The sequence below is a fragment of the Rattus norvegicus genome, chromosome 1, assembly GCF_036323735.1.
Source record: "Rattus norvegicus strain BN/NHsdMcwi chromosome 1, GRCr8, whole genome shotgun sequence".
Classification (NCBI taxonomy): domain Eukaryota; kingdom Metazoa; phylum Chordata; class Mammalia; order Rodentia; family Muridae; genus Rattus; species Rattus norvegicus.
Window position 1 is genome coordinate 128565703 of NC_086019.1, and position 20406 is coordinate 128586108.

Below are 20406 nucleotides of genomic sequence, written 5' to 3' on the forward strand. Positions count from 1 at the left end.
GGATTAAAGGTGTGTGACACCATGCCTGGAAAGTTCTCATGGTCTTGCTTTTGCTGAGCCTAAGTTTTTAGTTTCAGTGAAGCTCAGTTCATCAGTTCTTTGTTCCGTTGTGAGTGTTTCATTAGACATATCTTTGTTGTCATACTAAGAGAGACATTACCACCCCAGGTGACCTAAATTTTTCCAGTGTTACCTTCTAGGCCTTCTGTAATTTTGCATCTTACATTCGGGTTTAATGCTCTGTTTTGAGTTCATTTGTTTACTTCATTTCTGTGTCTAGCTTCGTTTTTCTCAGTGTTTGTCCAGATCTCCCAGCTTCCTTTACTGAAGTTCTCTACTATTGTATCCACTTGACTGCTGTGTCAAAGATCACTTAGCTCTACCTGTGTGGGTCTAAATCTGTGCTACATGTTTACCATATCTTCTTTTGCCAGAGTTACATTGTCCTGATTGCTGTAGCATTTTGTCAGCCTTGAAGGTTAGCATTGTCAATCTCCCAACTCTTTGTCAGTATTATGTTGGCTAACTCTGGGGTCTTTTGGATGCCTACAGCTTTCAAAATACCTTCCTGGAATTCTGGTTAGGATTATACAGAGTCTAGAGATTAAGTGAGAGAGAACTGATGTTGAGCAATATGGAGTCTGTCTATCCATTAACATGTAATCTCTTTTCAATATCCTGGTTGTTACTTCGTTGGTGTTTTATAATATAAAAAAATTGTAACTATTTCATTAATAGACAAGTATTTTATTTTAAGTAGCAATGTTATAAGTATCATTGTGTTTCTGATTTTTTAATTTACCTGTTCATTGCTATTAGTGGGAAAGAAACTGACCAATGTATAAACTGAGTTCCTAATTGTATGGTATCCCATGTATAAACGGTATATGTTTATTTCCTTTGTTCCATTTATAAGTCAAGCAGAAAGTTTTTGCTGGAAACTAAATCAGCTACAATCTGCATATTTGATTTCCTAGTCTCCAGAACTTTTAAGAAAATTAATTTCTGGATTTTGGAAGGAATTTTTTACTTCTTTACATTAACAAGATATTTACTTATGAGCTCATGTTGATGATTTAAGTAAGTGTCTGGTGAATGTAAATGGCTACTTGTAAAAATCCAGCACCTCTTCTGAACATCTGGAAAAAATAAAAAGTATAGTAATTATTCTCCCAAGTTCTACATGTCGATGCATCTAATTTTATACTTAGTATATTTCACTAAATTTTATTGTAAAGGCCTTGTGCTTTTAAAATGTGTCTTGAAAACTGGTGAAACTGTAATAGTTGTAGATGTTATATATTCCAGTGTCATGTATAAATGAGCAGAATAGAAAATGGCTTTTCTGGTGAGTTTTTCTGTCACCGTCCTCCTAAAGCCTGTTTGAATGTCATGTAGGCCACAAAGTGGAATAAATTCCCAGGTGAGACAACTTAGTCAGCGTATTTGATATGATTTCGGGTCTTTAAAATGTACTGTTTTACAGGTAAGAGTGTGGTCTGCTTTCGTGAACATTCCTTTAGCATGTTCTGCTGTTGACTGAGGTACGAAGGTCTGTTAGGTCAGGGTGCGCAGGGCCATTTAGTTCAATTGTACCCTTATGGAATTTCTTCCTGTTAGAACTGCAGCCAGTGGTGCTGAAGATCCCAGTCGTGAGTGTGACTTATTATCACTGTGAGATACTCATCCTTCTTCTGATCATCTCTTCCTCATAAATCTATTCTTTAAAAACTACTACTTTCTTTTAATTGATGTTAATGTTGTATTTACATATATCCATGTTCTTGGAAGCTACACATGTCTCCTATTTAGTGTGGGTTTCTAGTAGTTGTGTCTCAGACTCAAATGGTGTGTATCTTTGTTTTTGGGGGCGGGGTAGGATCTCATCGTGTAGTTCCCATTAGCCTAGAACTCACTGTATGAATCGTGAATTCACAGAGATCCACTTGTCTGTCTCCCAAGTGTGGGATTAAAGGAGTACACAATACCTGGCATGGTCTGTATCTTTTAATTAGTTTGTTTAATTTATTTAATGTGTTTATTTAAAATGATTACTGATAAGTCTAGGTTTAGTGCCTATTTTATAAGGAACTTTTAAAATGATCTCATTCTCTCTTTGATCCCATACTCACTCTATGTCTTAGTTGGGATTTTTATTGCTGTGAAGAGATGCCATGACCAAGGCAACTCTTATAAAGGACAACATTTAATTGGGGCTGGCTTACAGTTTCAGAGGTTCAGTTCATTATCGTCATGGTGGGAAGCATGGCTGTATGCAGGTAGACACGGTGCTGGAGAAGGTACTGAGAGTTCTACAACTGGATAGGCAGGAAGCAGGAAGAGACAGTAAGCCACTAGGCCTAGCTTGAGTTTCTGAGGCCTCAAAGACCACCCCCTAGTGACACACTTCCTCCAGCAAAGCCACACCTACTCCAACAAGGCCACACCTCCTAATAGTGTCATTCCCTATGGGCCTATGGGGCCATTTTTATTCAAACCATCACACACTGCATCCAAACTGGCCTAGAAATGTCTACACATCTCAGACTGGCTCTGCACTCACAATCCTCCCGCCTTAGTCTGCCAAGCACTAGGATTACAGGCACTGACCGCTACAACCCAGTGATTTACCTTTATGCTTGTTCCTTTTGTATTTCTTGATCATTTCTGCCTTTTCCAGTTTTAATTTTCTCATATGAGTTTATCATATCTGTGATGTTTCTTAAGGGTGTGTGTGTGTGTGTGTGTGTGTATGAACTAACTCACAAGTAACATCACATTATCACCCTGACCCTCAGGTAACAATAGACTTTTTTCCTTTTTCTTTCTTTCCTTCTTCCTTCCTTCCTTTCTTCCTTTTTTAACTTTTTTCTTTTCTTTTCCTTTTTTCAGTCGGTGTCTCACAGTCCAGTGTGGCCTGGAACGCACTGTCCTTCTCTCCCGAGTTCTGGGATTAAGGGTGTGTGCTTCTACGCTTAGCAGCACAGTTCCATTTTAAACCGTCTCCTTCCAGTTCCTTCTTCCCATCCCTTACAGCATAATTCTTTACTCATCCACAAGACTTTACCTCCTAGATTTGCAACAAACCTTCCAGCCACATGAATTAAAGATGAGAAAAATAAAATGCTTTTGAGGCAAAGCCTCATACGTCCCAGGCTCTCCTCAAACTCTCTGTGTAGCTGAAGGTGACTTTGAAATTGGGATTCTCCTGAGGGTTTCTTTCCTGTGTTCTGGAGACCAATGAGCACTGTTCTCCCGGTCTACACAGTCCCAGACACTGAATCCAGGAAGCAGCCTTCCAACTGAACTTCATCCTAGAGCTTTATTCTTTTTTAATTTAAGTTCTTTTTTAAAGGGGTCTCTTTGTAACCTGTGACCTACCAGGAACTCTCTGTGTAGCCTTGCCTGGTTTCAAATTCGTAGAGATCCATCTCCCCCTCTGCCTTTTCAGCACCGAAGCTAAAGGGGCCAACACACCTGTCTCTCTTCACTGATATTTCTGAACCAATAATAATATAGCAAATAGAATAGAATACAGTACAGTGTCTCGGTGTGGCAGAGTAGGGATTCAAACATGTAAAAATTGTTCATGGTAATGTACAGTGAAAAAATGTTCTCCTGTCCATCCCTGTCTCCCATGAGGTAACAACAGGAATGGCTTTTTATTTTTCTCCCCCAATTTATTTTCTGTGCATGAACAATGCATATTTGTACTGTTCCATATTCTTTCTACCAAAAAAATGACAGAATATGAAACCTATTTCATCTGGACTCATCAATGCATATGTAGTCTTCCTAGCAGAACACTGCTTCAATCCATGAGAGCACATCTCAGGGATGTGGATTTCCTGGGTATGGTCAGAGGGTGGCCCATTCCTTCGCTAGAGATATATGAAAACCAGGTAAAGGAGTCAATCCAATGGTAAGGCCATTTCAAGCAGTCTAGCATGGGATCAAGAGGCACTGATATAGGGACTGTTGCAGCTAATACGAGGAAATTCTAAGTCCAGCAGGACTGGTGTTTGCTTCCCCAGGAAGCTCTCTGAAATGTTCTCCCACTTTTATTTGAGAGTAATTTGTAAGATGGGGCTCATGTCCACACTGCACAGATGAGGAACAGGAGGTGTGGATGGGAAAGAAGTTGTGGACAGGAAAGCACTTGTGGCATGAGAACAAAGGAAGGCTTTTTGTGCTACAAAAACAAACAACCACACAGTTTACCAAATGAGAGGAACAACTGGACTCTCACTGCAGGCTTTTTCTACGTGGAGATTCTCTTCCTTAGGGAGACATGGCGGCAGACACCCCTAATCTCAATATAGCAAGGACACTGTCTTAGACACAAAACCAAAAAAGGCTACTTCCCTGGAGTATTAAGTTACATTTCTCCTTTTTAAGAAGGAACACCTGGCAGAAGCTACTTAAAGGAGAGGAGATTTATTTTGGCTCACTGTTTCATCCAGTTACGAACTGTGAAGGCAAGGCTATCATAGAAGCACAAAGCAGAAACTCCTCACATCTTGTCAGATCAAAGAGCAGAGATCCTGGACCAGAAACAGGGTATAAACTGCAAGCCCCCCCCTCCACAGTGGCACACCTCCCCCAGCCACACTTCTTCCAAAGGCTCTAACAGCTGCCCATCACAGAAACACCAGCTGGGATCATGTGTTAAATACATTGGACTTGGGTGGGGGGCATTTCACATCCTGACTTTCCCCTAAACCATGGAACACCCTGGATTGAGACATTTGCACAAAAACAGCCTTTAGGAACAGCAGTGCTGGAAGGTTCTGAAGCTTTGGGACATAGTGTAGAGGTGGGAAGCACCACAGAAGGATCCACCATGGTCGCCAAGGCTTTCACTGTTCCCATAGTGTGATCTCCAACCACATCATCACATCTTTAAGTTTGAATGGCCCAGGGGCCAATCGGCCATCCCCTGATGTACATTGTGCCAAGAAAAGAACACATAGTCCCACCCGCGGATCCCGGCCCGCAGAAGCTCTCTGCTCCCAGACCCGGTGAGAGAGAGACCCAACCGCCTGGTCAGGTGGGCACTCCTGAGGCTACAGAGCGGAAGAGACCACCAACTCTGCTCACCCCTGCCCACATCCCTGGCCCAAGAGGAAACTGTATAAGGCCTCTGGGCTCCCGTGGGGGAGGGCCCAGGAGCGGCAGGACCCCTGCCTGAGACACCACCGGAACCTGAAAGAAACAGACCGGATAAACAGTTCTCTGCACCCAAATCCCGTGGGAGGGAGAGCTAAACCTTCAGAGAGGCAGACAAGCCTGGGAAACCAGAAGAGACTGCTCCCTGCACACACATCTCGGACGCCAGAGGAAAAAGCCAAAGACCATCTGGAACCCTGGTGCACTGAAGCTCCCGGAAGGGGCGGCACAGGTCTTCCTGGTTGCTGCCGCTGCAGAGAGCCCGTGGGCAGCACCCCACGAGCGAACTTGAGCCTCAGGACCACAGGTAAGACCAAATTTTCTGCTGCAAGAAAGCTGCCTGGTGAACTCAAGACACAGGCCCACAGGAACAGCTGAAGACCTGTAGAGAGGAAAAACTACACGCCCGAAAGCAGAACACTCTGTCCCCATAACTGACTGAAAGAGAGGAAAACAGGTCTACAGCACTCCTGACACACAGGCTTATAGGACAGTCTAGCCACTGTCAGAAATAGCAGAACAAAGTAACACTAGAGATAATCTGATGGCGAGAGGCAAGCGCAGGAACCCAAGCAACAGAAACCAAGACTACATGGCACCATCGGAGCCCAATTCTCCCATCAAAACAAACATGGAATATCCAAACACACCAGAAAAGCAAGATCTATTTTCAAAATCATATTTGATCATGATGCTGGAGGACTTCAAAAGACATGAAGAACTCCCTTAGAGAACAAGTAGAAGCCTACAGAGAGGAATCGCAAAAATGCCTGAAAGAATTCCAGGAAAACATAAATAAACAAGTAGAAGCCCATAGAGAGGAGACACAAAAATCCCTGAAAGAATTCCAGGAAAACATAAATAAACAAGTAGAAGCCCATAGAGAGGAGACACAAAAATCCCTGAAAGAATTCCAGGAAAACACAATCAAACAGTTGAAGGAATTAAAAATGGAAATAGAAGCAATCAAGAAAGAACACATGGAAACAACCCTGGATATAGAAAACCAAAAGAAGAGACAAGGAGCTGTAGATACAAGCTTCACCAACAGAATACAAGAGATGGAAGAGAGAATCTCAGGGGCAGAAGATTCCATAGAAATCATTGACTCAACTGTCAAAGATAATGTAAAGCAGAAAAAGCTACTGGTCCAAAACATACAGGAAATCCAGGACTCAATGAGAAGATCAAACCTAAGGATAATAGGTATAGAAGAGAGTGAAGACTCCCAGCTCAAAGGACCAGTAAATATCTTCAACAAAATCATAGAAGAAAACTTCCCTAACCTAAAAAAAAGAGATACCCATAGACATACAAGAAGCCTACAGAACTCCAAATAGATTGGACCAGAAAAGAAACACCTCCCGTCACATAATTGTCAAAACACCAAACGCACAAAATAAAGAAAGAATATTAAAAGCAGTAAGGGAAAAAGGTCAAGTAACATATAAAGGGAGACCTATCAGAATCACACCAGACTTCTCGCCAGAAACTATGAAGGCCAGAAGATCCTGGACTGATGTCATACAGACCCTAAGAGAACACAAATGCCAGCCCAGGTTACTGTATCCAGCAAAACTCTCAATTAACATAGATGGAGAAACCAAGATATTCCATGACAAAACCAAATTTACACAATATCTTTCTACAAATCCAGCACTACAAAGGATAATAAATGGTAAAGCCCAACATAAGGAGGCAAGCTATACCCTAGAAGAAGCAAGAAACTAATCGTCTTGGCAACAAAACAAAGAGAATGAAAGCACACAAACATAACCTCACTTCCAAATATGAATATAAAGGGAAGCAATAATCACTATTCCTTAATATCTCTCAATATCAATGTCCTCAACTCCCCAATAAAAAGACATAGATTAACAAACTGGATACGCAATGAGGACCCTGCATTCTGCTGCCTACAGGAAACACACCTCAGAGACAAAGACAGACACTACCTCAGAGTGAAAGGCTGGAAAACAACTTTCCAAGCAAATGGTCAGAAGAAGCAAGCTGGAGTAGCCATTCTAATATCAAATAAAATCAATTTCCAACTAAAAGTCATCAAAAAAGATAAGGAAGGACACTTCATATTCATCAAAGGAAAAATCCACCAAGATGAACTCTCAATCCTAAATATCTATGCCCCAAATACAAGGGCACCTACATACGTAAAAGAAACCTTACTAAAGCTCAAAACACACATTGCACCTCACACAATAATAGTGGGAGATTTCAACACACCACTCTCATCAATGGACAGATCATGGAAACAGAAATTAAACAGTGATGTCGACAGACTAAGAGAAGTCATGAGCCAAATGGACTTAACGGATATTTATAGAACATTCTATCCTAAAGCAAAAGGATATACCTTCTTCTCAGCTCCTCATGGTACTTTCTCCAAAATTGACCATATAATTGGTCAAAAAACGGGCCTCGACAGGTACAGAAAGATAGAAATAATCCCATGCGTGCTATCGGACCACCACGGCCTAAAACTGGTCTTCAATAACAATAAGGGAAGAATGCCCACATATACTTGGAAATTGAACAATGCTCTACTCAATGATAACCTGGTCAAGGAAGAAATAAAGAAAGAAATTAAAGACTTTTTAGAATTTAATGAAAATGAAGATACAACATACCCAAACTTATGGGACACAATGAAAGCTGTGCTAAGAGGAAAACTCATAGCGCTGAGTGCCTGCAGAAAGAAACAGGAAAGAGCATATGTCAGCAGCTTGACAGCACACCTAAAAGCTCTAGAACAAAAAGAAGCAAATACACCCAGGAGGAGTAGAAGGCAGGAAATAATCAAACTCAGAGCTGAAATCAACCAAGTAGAAACAAAAAGGACCATAGAAAGAATCAACAGAACCAAAAGTTGGTTCTTTGAGAAAATCAACAAGATAGATAAACCCTTAGCCAGACTAACGAGAGGACACAGAGAGTGCGTCCAAATTAACAAAATCAGAAATGAAAAGGGAGACATAACAACAGATTCAGAGGAAATTCAAAAAATCATCAGATCTTACTATAAAAACCTATATTCAACAAAATTTGAAAATCTTCAGGAAATGGACAATTTCCTAGACAGATACCAGGTATCGAAGTTAAATCAGGAACAGATAAACCAGTTAAACAACCCCATAACTCCTAAGGAAATAGAAGCAGTCATTAAAGGTCTCCCAACCAAAAAGAGCCCAGGTCCAGACGGGTTTAGTGCAGAATTCTATCAAACCTTCATAGAAGACCTCATACCAATATTATCCAAACTATTCCACAAAATTGAAACAGATGGAGCACTACCGAATTCCTTCTACGAAGCCACAATTACTCTTATACCTAAACCACACAAAGACACAACAAAGAAAGAGAACTTCAGACCAATTTCCCTTATGAATATCGACGCAAAAATACTCAATAAAATTCTGGCAAACCGAATTCAAGAGCACATCAAAACAATCATCCACCATGATCAAGTAGGCTTCATCCCAGGCATGCAGATGGTTTAATATACGGAAAACCATCAACGTGATCCATTATATAAACAAACTGAAAGAACAAAACCACATGATCATTTCATTAGATGCTGAGAAAGCATTTGACAAAATTCAACACCCCTTCATGATAAAAGTCCTGGAAAGAATAGGAATTCAAGGCCCATACCTAAACATAGTAAAAGCCATATACAGCAAACCAGTTGCTAACATTAAACTAAATGGAGAGAAACTTGAAGCAATCCCACTAAAATCAGGGACTAGACAAGGCTGCCCACTCTCTCCCTACTTATTCAATATAGTTCTTGAAGTTCTAGCCAGAGCAATCAGACAACAAAAGGAGATCAAGGGGATACAGATCGGAAAAGAAGAGGTCAAAATATCACTATTTGCAGATGACATGATAGTATATTTAAGTGATCCCAAAAGTTCCACCAGAGAACTACTAAAGCTGATAAACAACTTCAGCAAAGTGGCTGGGTATAAAATTAACTCAAATAAATCAGTTGCCTTCCTCTATACAAAAGAGAAACAAGCCGAGAAAGAAATTAGGGAAACGACACCCTTCATAATAGACCCAAATAATATAAAGTACCTCGGTGTAACTTTAACCAAGCAAGTAAAAGATCTGTACAATAAGAACTTCAAGACACTGAGGAAAGAAATTGAAGAAGACCTCAGAAGATGGAAAGATCTCCCATGCTCATGGATTGGCAGGATTAATATAGTAAAAATGGCCATTTTACCAAAAGCAATCTACAGATTCAATGCAATCCCCATCAAAATACCAATCCAATTCTTCAAAGAGTTAGACAGAACAATTTGCAAATTCATCTGGAATAACAAAAAACCCAGGATAGCTAAAGCTATCCTCAACAAAGGACTTCAGGGGGAATCACTATCCCTGAACTCAAGCAGTATTACAGAGCAATAGTGATAAAAACTGCATGGTATTGGTACAGAGACAGACAGATAGACCAATGGAATAGAATTGAAGACCCAGAAATGAACCCACACACCTATGGTCACTTGATTTTTGACAAAGGAGCCAAAACCATCCAATGGAAAAAAGATAGCATTTTCAGCAAATGGTGCTGGTTCAACTGGAGGGCAACATGTAGAAGAATGCAGATCGATCCATGCTTATCACCCTGTACAAAGCTTAAGTCCAAGTGGATCAAGGACCTCCACATCAAACCAGACACACTCAAACTAATAGAAGAAAAACTAGGGAAGCATCTGGAACACATAGGCACTGGAAAAAATTTCCTGAACAAAACACCAATGGCTTATGCTCTAAGATCAAGAATCGACAAATGGGATCTCATAAAACTGCAAAGCTTCTGTAAGGCAAAGGACACTGTGGTTAGGACAAAACGGCAACCAACAGATTGGGAAAAGATCTTTACCAATCCTACAACAGATAGAGGCCTTATATCCAAAATATACAAAGAACTCAAGAAGTTAGACCGCAGGGAAACAAATAACCCTATTAAAAAATGGAGTTCAGAGCTAAACAAAGAATTCACAGCTGAGGAATGCCAAATGGCTGAGAAACACCTAAAGAAATGTTCAACATCTTTAGTCATAAGGGAAATGCAAATCAAAACAACCCTGAGATTTCACCTCACACCAGTGAGAATGGCTAAGATCAAAAACTCAGGTGACAGCAGATGCTGGCGAGGATGTGGAGAAAGAGGAACACTCCTCCATTGTTGGTGGGATTGCAGACTGGTAAAACCATTCTGGAAATCAGTCTGGAGGTTCCTCAGAAAATTGGACATTGAACTGCCTGAGGATCCAGCTATACCTCTCTTGGGCATATACCCAAAAGATGCCTCAACATATAAAAGAGACACGTGCTCCACTATGTTCATCGCAGCCTTATTTATAATAGCCAGAAGCTGGAAAGAACCCAGATGCCCTTCAACAGAGGAATGGATACAGAAAATGTGGTACATCTACACAATGGAATATTACTCAGCTATCAAAAACAACGAGTTTATGAAATTCGTAGGCAAATGGTTGGAACTGGAAAATATCATCCTGAGTGAGCTAACCCAATCACAGAAAGACATACATGGTATGCACTCATTGATAAGTGGCTATTAGCCCAAATGCTTGAATTACCCTAGATCCCTAGAACAAACGAAACTCAAGACGGATGATCAAAATGTGAATGCTTCACTCCTTCTTTAAATGAGGAAAAAGAATACCCTTGGCAGGGAAGGGAGAGGCAAAGATTAAAACAGAGACTGAAGGAACACCCATTCAGAGCCTGCCCCACATGTGGCCCATACATATACAGCCACCCAATTAGACAAGATGGATGAAGCAAAGAAGTGCAGACCGACAGGAGCCGGATGTAGATCGCTCCTGAGAGACACAGCCAGAATACAGCAAATACAGAGGCGAATGCCAGCAGCAAACCACTGAACTGAGAATAGGTCCCCTGTTGAAGGAATCAGAGAAAGAACTGGAAGAGCTTGAAGGGGCTCGAGACCCCAAAAGTACAACAATGCCAAGCAACCAGAGCTTCCAGGGACTAAGCCACTACCTAAAGACTATACATGGACTGACCCCGGACTCTGACCCCATAGGTAGCAATGAATATCCTAGTAAGAGCACCAGTGGAAGGGGAAGCCCTGGGTCCTGCTAAGACTGAACCCCCAGTGAACTAGATTGTTGGGGGGAGGGCGGCAATGGGGGGAGGGTTGGGAGGGGAACACCCATAAGGAAGGGGAGGGGGGAGGGGGATGTTTGCCCGGAAACCGGGAAAGGGAATAACACTCGAAATGTATATAAGAAATACTCAAGTTAATAAAAAAAAAAAAAAAGAGTTCAGGGACAATCCAAACTGCTCCTATTTGGGGACTGATCTTTCTACCCTTGGAGAAAAAAAGTCTTCTGTGAATTTTTTTTCTTCATGTCAGATAAACAAACCCAAGACTGTCCAATATCGTGGCTTTCACAGAATCTTGACCCCACTTACAGTAAGAAATGTATTTAACATCATAACACCAAACATACTACCATCATACGACTGAGGGGAAATTGCAATGATATTGTTTAAGTTTTCCAGTGTGTAGTATCCTCTGACACTCTCTATTTGATTCAATTCTATTATATTAAAAAAAAACTGATCACAGCCCACTGAATTGATTTTGTGACTCACTAATGGGTCATTCTGTTATAGTTTGAAAAATATTACCTTGGAATCTAGAACTATACTGTAATAAACTGTGTAAAATGAGTCATGGCTTTAAGGACTGCACACCCCTGAAATAAATTACAACTGGTTTTCCAGAAAAAAAAAAAAAAGAACACATAGTCCCCATTGTCGTGTGTCTGTCTTCTGATGCTGTAGCTGAAGATCCTAGGTTGGTGTTACTCTAAGACAGTTTACTTCGTTGACAGCTCAGGGGATGGAGCACAGAAGAGCTCGGTGGGAGCATCCGCTTGGAGCATGCTTGGGGACTTTTTTGCAACATTGTAACAAGGTGAAAGAGAGCAGGCGTGTAGCCAAGCAAGTCTTCTTGGCTTTCAAGCACAAATGAGTCCAAGGAGATCTCAATTCATGCCCTCAATTTAACCCAAGTCAACTCCAAAAGGTCTCACCTCCAAGTACATCAATATAAGATTTTGGGAGGTTGTGTTTTTAACCCATAAACTTCAGGAGAGTGCATTCAAACCATCGCAAAGTGCTGGGCTAGGAAGCCCCACTCCCAATGTTCACACAGCCTCTGAGGTGTGGACCTGCCCTCTCCAAAACTGTAGTCTGGTAAAAACTGTGGCTACCCTTCAGCCACCTCCTTTTGCTGGAAATGTTTTTCCGTCTTGCTGTTTCTTTTAATGCTTCAATTAATCTAAAAAGAATTCAATCCAAAAGGTGAGAACACAGTTGATGATAGGGTCTGGAAGCTGATCTCAGTCCGCAGTTAAGAAAAAAAGCATGTGTGAACAATAACATTCTTGGTTTAAAAATGAACTTGCCGAGCTTCGGCTGAGTTTATCACAAGTGCGTGCTTTGGATGTGAGCGGGGCGTGCACTGCACACATCCCTTTGTGGCTGCACCAGTCCGGGTGCATGGCTGCCTTTCATTTCTAACCTTAGGTTCATTTTTAGATCCTAGGGCACAAACTGGAATCCAGGAAGTGTGAGTTTTTCTCAAATGAACCTGAAAAAAGGGTTTTCTCAGCCTCTTCAAAACGAAGCTGCAGCGTTCACAACAGTTTTAATTATAACACACTAAAGAAACACGCTGCTCGGCTCTCTGCTCTGAGATCGAGGTCTCTATTTTTATCTCCAGCGCTCTGAGTGAGTTATTGGGTGGCCAAACACCAACAACTTCCATGTTTACTGCACTGACTGCTAAGAAAATTATTTGTACAAACAGGAAAAATGGAGCACTGTCTCAAAAACAAAACAGAAAAACCATCACTACCGTCTCAATGATGACAAAAGAACTTAAGCTACTGTTTTGCTGAATTTCCAAAGCTCCTGGAAAGGGGGAATGTTCTCTTGGATCAGTGTTTTTCAGGGCCTTGACGTTTAAGCCATGAAGGTGAAGCCACGATAGTTGTTGCCACACCCGAATCTGGAAAAAAAAGTCATGGCGCCACTGACTAGAGGACTCACGCTGTAGTTAACTGTGATATGAGAAGCCTTTTTGCATCCCTGTGTTGCCTGCTCTTGACCTCACTTCTCTGCACCCTCCAAAATGGTTCTATCCAAGCACTTTGTGTCTATTCATGTGAAAATGTACACATTTGTAGAACCAACCATAGGAATGGCAAACCTGATGCTGGGAGAAGATACCAACTTTGGGAGAAATTGCCAGTGCTGACAGGTTTGCCCACTTATTTTTTCGAAGCAACCCATAGTACAGATGAGGAAACTGAGACTTACAAAAGTGAATACAGGAAGACCACACTTCAGCGAGTAGATAAAGATGGTTGTCGCCTTCCAACCCTGTTTAAGACAAAACTATAACTTATATCATGATTATGTCTAACTCAAAGAACTGTTCCTTGCAGTGCATTTATTTTAAAACAGCACTAAAAGTACTGTCTTGTGCTACTTAAAAGTGCCCATGAACTCACCAGGGTCAAAGCTAATGGCTCAGTGGATGAAATGAGTGTTTTAAAAGCATGATGACCTGAGTTCAAACCCAATAACAGTCCGTGTTAAACAACATAACAAAACAAACAAAGAGTGAACAAATAAAACTCAGGTGCGGGTCAGCCTACTTACATCGCCAGCACAAGTGCAACAGAGAGAGGTAGAGGCTGGCCAGCTTAGCCTACTTAGTGAGTTCTAGGTAAGTGAGAACCCTTGGTTCAGAAATAAAAATGAGTAACACCTGAGAACAACAGCCAAGGTTGACCTCTGGCCTCCGTGCACAAAGGCACATGTGTGTACATGCACATACGTGAACACACATATGCCAATATACATACACAGAAAATTAAGAGGGAGTCTCTCACCTGTGATGCCGTGGTCATTTGGTTCATGTATGTACACTCTGTGTTCTTACACAATGATTAAGTCACCCAACAGCCCATTTCCCAGGGTAGCCCAATGGTCCCCCAGAGTGACCACACCTCAAGTGCCTCAATTGAAAAACTTTGTTATTAACTGTACAAGGAGTTTTATGCAAATATAGTCTTCATTTTCAGTACTCAAATAATACTTTACCATGCATAATTATTAAATTACTTATTTCAGAACAGAATGGGCTATGTTTAATGTCTTCTTATAAATTTTGAATTGTAAAATATACCTAAGATAACTATGGCATCATAACCATTGTCCAGTGTCCAGGCAAGATCATGTTTGTGAATAGTAATTTTACTCATTTGGATGCTTGGTGATATTATCTCTTTTTTCTTAACTGACACAAACTTTCATGTATGTGTATTTATGGGTGTATGCTCACATTTGTGTCTGCCTGATTGGAAAAACCCAAGGGTGCCATCGAGAATCATCTGTAATGGCTCTCCCCTTACTCATTCAGGCAGGATCTCTCAATCAAACCCAGAACTCACCGATATAGCTAGTCTCACTAGCTAGCTTGCTCTGGCAATCTCCTGTCTCTACATCTGAGATTGGAAATACAGGTGACTGCCTTCCCGACCTCATATTCGTGTGAACGTTGGGGAAACCCAATTTCTGGTCCTCATGCCTGTATGGCAGTTACTTCACTACTAAGCTGTATTGGTTAGGGTTTTGTTCGTTTGTTTTTGTCAACTTGACATGAATTAGGGTCATTTGGGAAGAATGAACCCAATGGAGGAAATGCCTTCGTCAGATTGCCTGTGGGCAAGGTTATGGGGCAGTCTCTCGATGAGTGATTGATACGGAGGCCCCAGCCCATTGTAGGCGGGGCCACTGCTGGACAAGTTGTTCTAGGTCATAATTAAAACCCTAAACTGGGGGCTGGGGATTTAGCTCAGTGGTAGAACGCTTACCTAGGAAGCGCAAGGCCCTGGGTTTGGTCCCCAGCTCCGAAAAAAAGAACCAAAAAAAAAAAAAAAAAAAAACCCTAAACTGAAGAGAGCCATGAGGTACAAGCCAGTAAACAGCACTCCTCCAGGGCAAGCAGCACTCCTCCAGCGTCTCTTCCACAGCTCCTGCCTCCAGGAAGCTTTGAGTTCCTGCCCTGACCTCCCTGACTTCCATTTGTGGTGGACTGCAAACTGCAAGCTGAAACAAGCCTTCCTTTTCAAAGTTGTTTTTGGTCGCGGCGTTTATCACTGATATAAAGACCAAAGTAGAACACAAGCCGTCTCCTCAGAGTCGATATTTTAAGGATAAAATATAAAACAGAAGGAATTTCACAGCCAATGAAATGGAAATTTAGAATTAAATCCTCACACATTTTCGTGGCTGTGTCCATCTAAGCCAGCAGGTTTCAACCTGTGGGTCATGACCCTTTTGGAGGGCGTCTCATATCAGATATCCCACATAGCAGATGTTTACATCATGATTCACAACAGTCACAAAATTGCAATTATGAAGCAGCAACAAAACAATTTTAAGGTTGGGGTTCACCACATCATGACCTGTATTAAAGGGTCACAGCCCTCGGAAGGCTGAGAGACAGCCATCTAAGCTGTTTTCCTTTTCAGGGTTCTAGCTCAGACCTGAGCACCAAGGCCATCGGCTGCCTGGAGCTGCCTGCCCATTTAGGCTAGGAGTGCCTCGGGAAAGATGCAGTATCTTTCATGGAGTTAATCAAAAACAGCAGAAAATTAAATTAAGTCAAAAACCAGGGCATGCTCCCACAACCCCCTTCACTTACTCACCGATTGCCAATCCAGCAGAAATGTTGTTAACTAAAAATTACATGGCACCACTGTTTGGAGCTAACACACCAGGCTAAAAATAAAAATGGAGTCACACAAAAGTTCCCTGCCCCCAAGCTCAGGGTAAGCTCTTTATCTGACCTTCCAAGAAATCGGGATTACACAGAGAGAAAGGCAAGATTTCACAAATCGGCCAGTTTCAATGGCCATGACAGTGAAGTTCTTTCTGCCTTCATTCTTACATTGAAGATGTAACTGAAAACAACCGGTCACTTACCAGCAACGTTTCTATTATTCTCTTCAAAAGTAACTTTTGCCCAATCTACTTTCGATTCTGTTTCTGCTCCCACTATCCCAGTTCTTTCCATTCAACTCACCTCTTGTGCTCAGTTAACTTGGGATACTTATCCTATTTATTTGCTTTGAATTTATTAATCACCCAATTAGCCAATTAGCTGTGGTGCAAAGGCCAAACCCCAGACCTTGCTCATGTTAGACAAGTGCTCCACCACCACAGTACATCCCAGTTCTACACGGTTTTATTTTCAGTGGTTTTATTGTTCAATCCAGAATGAGAGTGATACCAGTTAATAACTCCAAACTCTCTGGTTGTAACACTGTCTCTTGACATTGTGCTTAAGTTTTGTGCTCCAAGCTTGGATTCTAAAGATCAGTGGCATCTATGGTCCGGAGGCTTTGGAAGCTCCCTGAGCTCATGCTTTTGATGCTATGACTATGGCTGCCTTGACACATAGCCGAGGCCCTGAGTTCTACTGCAGAGTCTTGGCTGTAAGTCTGCCTTTGCCCTTCTATTTCCTCCTTCAGACTGAGCTGGCCCTGGCCATTTATTTCTTGAGATGTGAACTCTGGATATAGGAGCCAATCCTTTCCCCAGGTCAGGGTCCCAAGACTCTCTACCACGAGACTCTATACCTTATGCTCTCGTTTTTCTAAAGAGGTGGTGCTTGTTCTACTTGACAGCTGTATTACATGGAGTAATGGGATACGTCACATGTAAATCCTTTTTTTCTTTCTCCTGTCTCTGAGCATTCTGGGTAAAGCAGTATTTGTCAGTCACAGTTCTGCAGTGTTCGGTGACACGGAACAAAGAGCCCCGTGGTGAGTCTCAGCCCTTTCAGCTAGCATGGAGAACCAAACGTTCCCACCTACACCCCACGGAGAGTCACGTTGGCTGTTACTAATTTCTTTGCTCTGAATCCAACTTACATGTCTCTGAGGGCAGTGACAAGAGCATGCACTACCATCTCTGTCCTGTTAAGTAGCACAGTACCATGTCTTCTGTGTTCTCTTTGACTAAAGGATCCATTAGCTTCATAAGCTACTGCATTTCCTTCTCAGGAGTCTAAACATCAAAAAAGAACATAATGAAGAATATGATATGCCCTAGAAATGCTAGCGGGGGTGGGGCTGCAGAGATGGCTTAGTGGTTAAGAGCACCAGCTGCTCTTCAAGAGGACCTGGGTTTGATTGCCAGCACCCGCATGGCGGCTCCTAACTGTCTACAGCTCCAAGCTCACTGGATCTGATGCCATTTTCTGGTATTGTACCCATATGTGGTACACAGACATATATGCAGACAAAACACTCAGAGACATACAAATAAATACAATTTTAATTTTAGACCATTAGCCTGTGTGGGACCGAGAAGATTCCAGAATTCTTCATTCGTGGTCTTAAAAGTCTTTTGGTTTTCTGTGATGTTTCCTTCTTTATAATGAACTCGAATGCATAGGTGACCACAGAGAAACCCATCTTGTACTCAATATGAGAATGCACAGTGTCCCTGTCAGCAAATGACCTGCTTGAGAAAGCTCACAGACCTTGGGAAGCCAGCCTCACTGGAGCAGCCCCTGAAAGAGGAGGGATCGTCTGTGTCCTGACGTGTCATTCCATAGCGAGAGGGGAATCTGGGGCAGAGTGCTAGTTAATCTGAGTTGACTAGATGAAGGGATGCCTTGGCAAATGGTCATGCATAGAGGTATGCTGTCAGAGGAGATTGGCATAGAACCTGGCAGTAAGTGGGGGAGAGCCATGTCTTCTGTGGGTGGGCACGCTCCAATGGCCTGGGGCATACTAGAATAGAACAGAGGAAAAGCCCCCGTGTCTCTCTCCTGGAGCCGGAATGCGCATGTCTTCTCTCCATGGATGTCAGAACTCTGGGCTATCTGGTGTTTGGACTGGACTTTGGCCCTCACACTGAGAGTTTCTCCGTCAGTTTCTTTGGTCCTGGGTCTGCTGGACCTGGACTCAGTCATGCCTCATGCATCCTAAGGTTTGTAGCTGTAAAAGCCTATCATGGAACAAATCACCTCTGTATTCTGTTGATTCTCTCTGCCTGGAGAGCAAGCAGGCTACAGAAACACACACAAAAAGGAATAGAAGATGAGAATTACAAAAATAAAATGAAGGCTGTCAAGGTAGCTCAGTGGGCAAAGTGCTTGTGGCCAAGCCAGACCACCTAGTTGCCACTCTGGGATGGAAGGAGAGAACGAGTCCCGTGGGTTGTCCTCTGACTTCCATACACATTTTATGACACACACACACACACACACACACACACACACACACACACAGAGAGAGAGAGACAGAGACAGAGACAGAGACAGAGACAGAGACAGAGAGAAGCAAATAAATGTAATACAAAATTTAAAAACAAGGTGATGTAAGTTTTCCATGCTTTCTTTTTTTTTTTTTTATTAACTTGAGTATTTCTTATATACATTTCGAGTGTTATTCCCTTTCCCGGTTCCCGGGCAAACATCCCCCTCCCCCCTCCCCTTCCTTATGGGTGTTCCCCTCCCAACCCTCCCCCCATTGCCGCCCTCCCCCCAACAATCTAGTTCACTGGGGGTTCAGTCTTAGCAGGACCCAGGGCTTCCCCTTCCACTGGTGCTCTTACTAGGATATTCATTGCTACCTATGAGGTCAGAGTCCAGGGTCAGTCCATGTATAGTCTTTAGGTAGTGGCTTAGTCCCTGGAAATTTTCCCTCTTCTTATTTGAATTTTTATCTTTCTCACTGAATTCCCGAAGCCCCTCAAATAGCTTAGGTGGTTTTATATCTATAATAAGTTAATCACTAGTTTCATGTGGTCATTAAGATTAAAGTTAAGCATATCTAGCAATTAAGTTTTTGGTTTCAGGAGCCTCCTGAAGCCGGTGGCCAGCACGGACCTGCACACTTGCATCCCCACAGGCCGTTCACAGGACAGCAGTGCTCGGCATGTACCCCTTTGAGGACCCTTTCTCCATCCACGTGCCATCTCTCAGAACACTCTCCATACGGACTTCAACCAAGATGACTTTGTTGAGGAGATATTCTTGTTTATAGGGTCATCCTAAGTCTTCTCTGTAATGTGCATATTTGGGGGCCTCATCTAAGAAGTCTCCTCCCTATCAGAGTAAGAGTGGGCTGTGGGGAAGGAGAGTTTAAACAGGAGTCAGGAGGTAGGGAGGTGAGAAAGACTGAAAATTCAGTATATACCTGTATGAAACTGTTTTTAAAAAATAAGAAAATAAAAATACACTGTAAAATAAAAGTAAAAGAAAAATCTCTACCCTGAGGTCTTTGGGCAATTTTTCTTTTGGTTTTGGGGCTTTCTTTACTTTTCTGATGTAGGTACTGGGTCCAATAGAGTTTTGGGGTTTTAATACAATTCGAGGTAAGGACCAACATTATGCCTGCCACCCAGTGATGCTAAGTGGTCTTAGCTGTCCTATATACATGATCTTTAAATCTAGTCTTTGTGTTTTACACACACGCACACACACGCACGCGCACACACACACACACACATTGGCACACACAAATACTCTCCTTTCATTAAGACACAGTATATGGAACAGGTATGGTGGTGCACACCTATAAATAATTCCAACACTTGAAAGGCTGGGCATGAGGGTTATCCTATATTTAAGGCTAGCCTTGAGTGCATAGTGAGGAGAAAGAGATATGGCAGCATAAATGTACAAGGGACTTGAATCTGGGAAGAGATTCCAGGTGCCAGGGGAGAGTTCAAATCCACCCTATGGAGCCAATCAGCCCCAGCGATGCTCAGCAAAGCTTCTTCCCTAAAGTTCTTTGCCTCTGAAGCCTCCTAATGAATGCAGGGTGTTGCCATGGTAATGGTTACTTTCAGTACTTTTTATAGATTACAGTGTTACACCCTGGAGTCTATTCCTATAAAAGCCCAACTTTTAAGCTATCCCAATACTTCCTTAATGTAGCTCTTGTACGGCATAGCATGAGGCCTAACTGACCAGCCTTCGTGTGATACAGACAGGCACTGTGTCCCGACACAGAATTGCCATTCAGCAGTATTAATGAAATACAAGTTAAGTTTATTTACCCATTTAAATTTATCAGTACTTGATGAATTACAGTGGAGCCCTGACCAGAGGAGACCTCA

General features: G+C 42.2%; 1 long non-coding RNA gene across 1 annotated transcript in view; it reads right to left on the reverse strand.

The window, feature by feature from the left end:
* LOC134485127 (uncharacterized) overlaps positions 1-16197 on the reverse strand; it is a 32716-nt gene extending 16519 nt beyond the window's left edge. The window contains exon 1 of the long non-coding RNA XR_010063024.1: positions 15978-16197. This is a non-coding gene — a long non-coding RNA (uncharacterized LOC134485127). The remainder of the gene's footprint in view (positions 1-15977) is intronic.
* Positions 16198-20406: the final 4209 nt, after the last annotated feature.